The following is a 6,000-nucleotide window of genomic DNA, read 5'->3' on the forward strand; positions in this document are numbered from 1 at the left end:
AGGTTGGCACCGTTGGATACAGTTCTCATCAACTAGGGCCCCACAAAACTCACAAATACAGGAATCTTCAGACGATAAACCTCCACACCTTCCCCGAGTATCCGGAATGACAGCTCTCTTAACAATAACAGTACTAAGATTGGTCAGACACTCCCCTGATTGGCATTGCACTCCTCCTTTCTCCACTCCATCAGCACTGCCATCAGCTCCTGTTTCCTCAATCGGTCCCCCATCACAGACACTGGATATTCCCGAACTCACCAGGATGGTGAACACTCTAAAAGAGAATATGAGAATGAACACAGCAGGCCTGTCCATTTTAACAACAAGTCCTGCAAAATTTCTCTCGGTTCAGGTATCTCACTACAACCTTTTCAATCCTCCCGGAACAAGTTCGCGAGCGACAGGTCCACACTATCAGCCTTGTCTCCGCCTTGTTTCTCCACCGGTTGATTGACCTTTTTGCAGTGAGTGGAATGGACCCAGGTATCTCTCTCTCGGCCACCTTCAAAGATGTAGTACTCGTCAGCAGCACCTGGTATGGACCTTCCCACCGATCAGTCAAACAACCTGAATGCAAGAAATTTCTGATCATTACATATTCTCCTGGTTCAACATCATGACAGTTTGTTTCAGGCATATCATTAGACAACAATTTAAATTTCTGCTGCTGTTGCTTTAACTGCCTACTCATTGATATAAGATACTTTACAGTTACCTCGTTGTTACCCTTCAAGTCTTCCTGGGGACTTATAATCAAATGAGGTTGTCTGCCGAATAGTATTTCAAATGGGGACAGATTCAGAGGAAACCTAGGAGTGGTCCTTATGCTATGTAGGACCAAAGGTAACGCTTCTGGCCATCCTAGTCCAGTCTCTGCCATGATTTTACTTAGCTTATTTTTAATAGTTCCGTTCATCCTCTCTACCTTGGCACTGGCCTGCGGTCGGTAGGGGGTGTGAAGTCGGCTATTAATACCCATCAGCTTACACATATTTTGAAAAACATCACCTGTGAAATGGGTACCCCTATCACTCTCAATGATTCTAGGGATACCGTACCTGCATACAAATTCCTGAACTATTTTCTTGGCAGTAAACGCAGCAGTATTAGTGGGCACTGGGTACACCTCAACCCAGTTAGAAAATACGTCTGTGCACACTAGTTCCTGCAGGGTGGTAATTGGATGAAATCAATTTGTATCACCTGGAAAGGTCCATCAGTCGGTGGAATGTGGGACGGTTCGGTAGGGATCGCTTTCCCTATGTTCTTTCTCAAGCAGGTCAGACAGGACATTGCTATCTTCTCTGCTTGTGAAGAAAAACCTGGTGCGCACCAGTATGCCCTCACCAACTTGCACATACCCTGTTTGCCCAGGTGAGTCAGACCGTGTGCTGCCTCAGCCAGGCTGGGGTAATATGCCTTGGGGGCAACTGGCTTACCATGTCCGTCCCTCCAGAGACCAGAGGACTCTTGCCCACACCCCTTGGACTTCCATATGGATTTTTCCTGAATTGAAAACAAATTTTGCATCTCAATTAATTTCAGCATATAAATGGTTTGGAATGACATAATTGTTTTAATCGGGGAAGACATTTTTAACCCTGCTGCCCATTTTGCAGCTTCATCAGCTCTGTTGTTGCCCAGTGACACCGGGTCATCCTCACATGTGTGGGCTTTGCATTTAATTACTGCCACTGCCTTGGGCAGTTGGATTGCTTCTAAGAGATGTTTTATGTGTCGGGAGTGTGCAACTGGTGTGCCTGCTGCTGTTATAAAATTTCTCAGACACCATAGAGCCCCAAAATCGTGCACCACCCCGAACGCGTACCTCGAGTCAGTGTAAATGTTAGCAGATTTGCCTACAGCCAGTTCACATGCTCTAGTCAGTGCTACTAACTCTGCCACCTGGGCTGAGTGAGGAGGACTGAGAGGTTTAGCTTCCATGATGTCTGTGTCATTTACAACAGCATAACCTGTACATAATTCACCTGTGTCTGTTTGTCTATGACAACTCCCATCCGTATAGAAAGTCACATCCACATTCTCTAAAGGTGTGTCATGTATGTCAGGTCTAGCAGTAAAGGTCTGATTCAGATATGTCATACAATCGTGAGTGTCATCATGTCTGCTGAACTCACCTCCCGCCAGCAACTCCTCTCCTTCCACCCTTTGTACATCATGTTGTACATATGGTAGGTATGTTGCTGAATTCAGCGTACTGCAACGTTTAACAGTAATATTTGCAGGAGCGATTAGGGCTAGTTCCCATTTGGTGAACCTAGCCAAGGAGACGTGTCTGGTTTGAGCTGAGTTCAACAGAGCAGATACAGCATGGGGAGTGTAGACAATCATATCATGGCCCAATACTACGTCCTCACTTTTACTCACCAATAAAGCGGTAGCTGCTACACTTCTCAAACAGGTGGGAAGTGATCTTGCTACCGTGTCCAATTGGGCACTGTAGTATGCTACGGGCCTACTGGCATCACCATGTTTTTGTGTAAGGACACCTGCAGCACAACCATCGGCTTCCGTACAATATAAATCAAAAGGTTTTTCATAATCGGGTATTCCCAATGCAGGAGCTTTTGTCAGGCTATCCTTAAGATTAAGAAAAGCCTGTTCTGATTCCTCAGTGTGTGTGACGCGATCGGGTTTTGAGGAAGAGACTAGTTCCTGTAAAGGCAAGGCCAAAATAGAAAAACCTGGGATCCACATTTGGCAATATCCACACATTCCCAAGAAGGTACGAATTTGCTGTTGATTCTGCGGCAGTGTCATGTTTTATATGGCCTGGATTCTATCATTTGTGAGATGTCGTAACCCCTGGGTTAGGCAGTGTCCCAAATATTTTACTCTGGGCTGGCACGGCTGTAACTTGTCCTTAGCCACTTTGTGTCCTGTATGCGAGAGATGAAGTAACAAAAGTTTAGTATCATTCACACATGACATAAAAGAGTCAGAACATAGCAATAAATCGTCCACATATTGAATTAGAACTGATCCATTGGCAGGTTGAAAAGCTTGTAAACAGTCATGCAATGCCTGGGAGAAAATACTGGGGCTATCTATGAAACCTTGGGGCAATCGTGTCCATGTATATTGCACACCTCTGTATGTGAATGCGAATAGGTACTGACAGTCAGGGTGGAGAGGCACAGAGAAGAAAGCAGAACAGAGGTCAATGACAGTGAAATGGGTTGCATTTGGTGGGATCTGCATCAGGATGACAGCTGGATTCGGCACTACAGGGAATTGGCTCTCTACTACCTTATTAACACCTCTAAGGTCTTGCACCAGCCTATAACCCCTCCCACCACTCTTCTTTACTGGAAAGATGGGACTGTTGGCTACACTAGCTGTACGAACTAAAATTCCCTGTTGCAATAATCGTTCGATTATTGGAAACACCCCTAGTTCTACTTCCTGTTTTAGTGGGTACTGGGGAATTTTTAGAGCTTGCCTACCGCTTTTTAAGTTTACCATTACCGGGCTTACGTTTGCCATTAATCCAGTGTCCTGTCCATCTTTTGTCCAAAGGGAATCTGGAATTTGGGACAACATTTCATCTACTTGTGATGGATTTTCTTTTAAAACAGTAGAGTGATACATTATCCTTTGAGGAGTGTCTAACATATCCTGCACCTCGTATACCATTCTCTCTGGGATATCTAAATATACACCATCAGGGGTGCAATATATGACACATCCCATTTTACATAACAAGCCTCTGCCCAGCAGGTTAGTAGGAGCCGCAGCAGCCAGGAGAAAAGAATGTCTGGTATGCAACGGCCCAATACTAACCTCTGCGGACTTTGTTAAAGGATAACGTTCCACTCTACCTGTCACACCCATTGTTGGTATTGTCTCGTTGGTCACCTGTAAATTAACGGGAGATTTCATCACTGACTTGGTCGCCCCTGTGTCTACAAGAAAGGATATTCAGTACCAGCTACATCAACCATCAAGACCGGTTCTTCCCTAGTACTACCCGTTAACCTGACTATCTGTAGACTACAGGCATGACCTGACCCCTAGCGTTGGCTACCATTCTTCAATAAAGCATTTACGGCTACAATTGGAGCTGGTGCTTGCTGAATATTTGCTGATCTCTGTGCATATCCCTTATGGGGATATCCAGGTTTCCCTTGGTGTGGGGTCCATACTCTTTTTACTGTGCAGTTTCTACTTAAGTGTCCTGTTTGTTTGCAATTAAAACATGTCCGTGATTCAGGTGAAAGCATGTGTTGTTGTGGAGTTTGAGCAGAGGGTAAAGGTGGTGGATATGGGTAAGGATAGGGAGGATAAGGGTATTGTGGGGGATAAGAAGTAGGTGGATATCCTGGGACCTGTGGTTGCATTGGGTTAGTGGGATAGAGTTGTGTTTGTTGTTGAGTGGGGTTAGTGAGAGCAACTTGTTCTGACATGAGTGTGTGTGCAAGTGCAAGCGTGTCTGTTGGCTGTGGTGTTACCGTCATTCCCTCCAGAGCTTGTATACTGACAGCCATTAATTTTTCGCTCTGGGTCTCCCTCTTTTTTGAGATGTTTTTGTCATGTTCTATGGCAGACTCTATGAGGTTATCTATTGTAAGTCCCCTCCAGCCAGGCTGTGAGGTCTGAACCCGAGTTTTTAAATTCTCTTTTAAACCGTCCATCAAGAATCGTGACTATCATTCCCCTGTGGTGAATGCTATCTTTAATATCTTCTATCCCAGTGTACTGGGCGATAGCCTGCAGAGCCCGGTCGCAATAGTCTTCTGCAGTTTCACTCTCCTTTTGTTTGATTGTGAAGATTTTGTTCCAGTTAACTACTACCGGAAAATATATACCCAATTGAGTCACAATGCGGGAAATGTTACCTTGGTTTACTTGGTCTGTTAAGGGAACGTCGCCATCCAATACACAATCCGTGATAAATTTTGTCACGTCGGGATTGCGTGTAGACAGGCCCTTAACACCACATGCCAATCTTTATTAGTGGGCTCATGAGAACTACCGAAATTTCTCAAAAATCTTTGACATTTGGCTAATTCCTTTTTTGGATCAGGGAAATCATTTATGATGGAATTTAGTTCTGCCCTTGTCCATGGACAATGCATTACTACTTCCCTAGTGGGCACTACACCGTTTGCATCCGCATTTCCATTCGGAACAGTTATTGTCCGAATGGGATGCAGACCGGCAGCGTTGCTACCTCTGACCTGATTACCTGGCTGGGGGTTTAATCTGCTGCTGCTACGTATGGTATTAACAACTTCCTCAATGGGTGCAGAGTGTATTAACACTTCCCTTGTTGTTACCGATGGAGATGGCGGCACCACCCGTGATTGTGGTGATGCAGCATCTATCATCTGCACAGCATGGGAAATGGCAGACATTACAGTAGGCTCATCATCTACGTCATAAACATTTTCCTTATGGTTACTTAAGAGGGGGTACAAATTACTTGTTACATTTTTGTTGGTATTTTTGGTAACTGTACTTGCACCTCCGTCCACATAAGGTGGGGGAGGTGAGCGTGAACTGCTGGCAATACTCTCCACGACGCTACCGTGCCGCACGTGCACGCCAATTTGCGGCTCGCCCGTATTGCAATTCAGCGTCGTGGATGTATTTTCTGGCAATGCGTTCGCAACGCTAGTTTGCGTCGTTTGCACATTTTTAAGCCAAGCATCCCCTTCATGCTGCTATAGTTTTAAACATTCAAAATACTTCATCTTTTTCTCTCGGGATCGCACCATACTGATGTGATCCTGGACATTATCTAACACATTTTTGTCAAAACTACCAATTCTGGGAAACGGTCTAACACTCTTCCTCGTCATATTAAACCATATATCACAATACCTTATTGCATAAGTACCGTACTTGGTATGCGTGATACGACGGGCCGATCCGATCGGCGCCTCCATTAGCAGCACATCATTGCTTAACATCTCTACTGTTTGCATGGCTCCCATTCTGAGACAACTCTACGCTTTTCAATAAAAATTTAAA

The sequence above is a fragment of the Taudactylus pleione genome, unplaced genomic scaffold (genome assembly GCF_031769625.1).
Source record: "Taudactylus pleione unplaced genomic scaffold, aTauple2 ptg000256l, whole genome shotgun sequence".
Classification (NCBI taxonomy): Eukaryota; Metazoa; Chordata; class Amphibia; order Anura; family Myobatrachidae; genus Taudactylus; species Taudactylus pleione.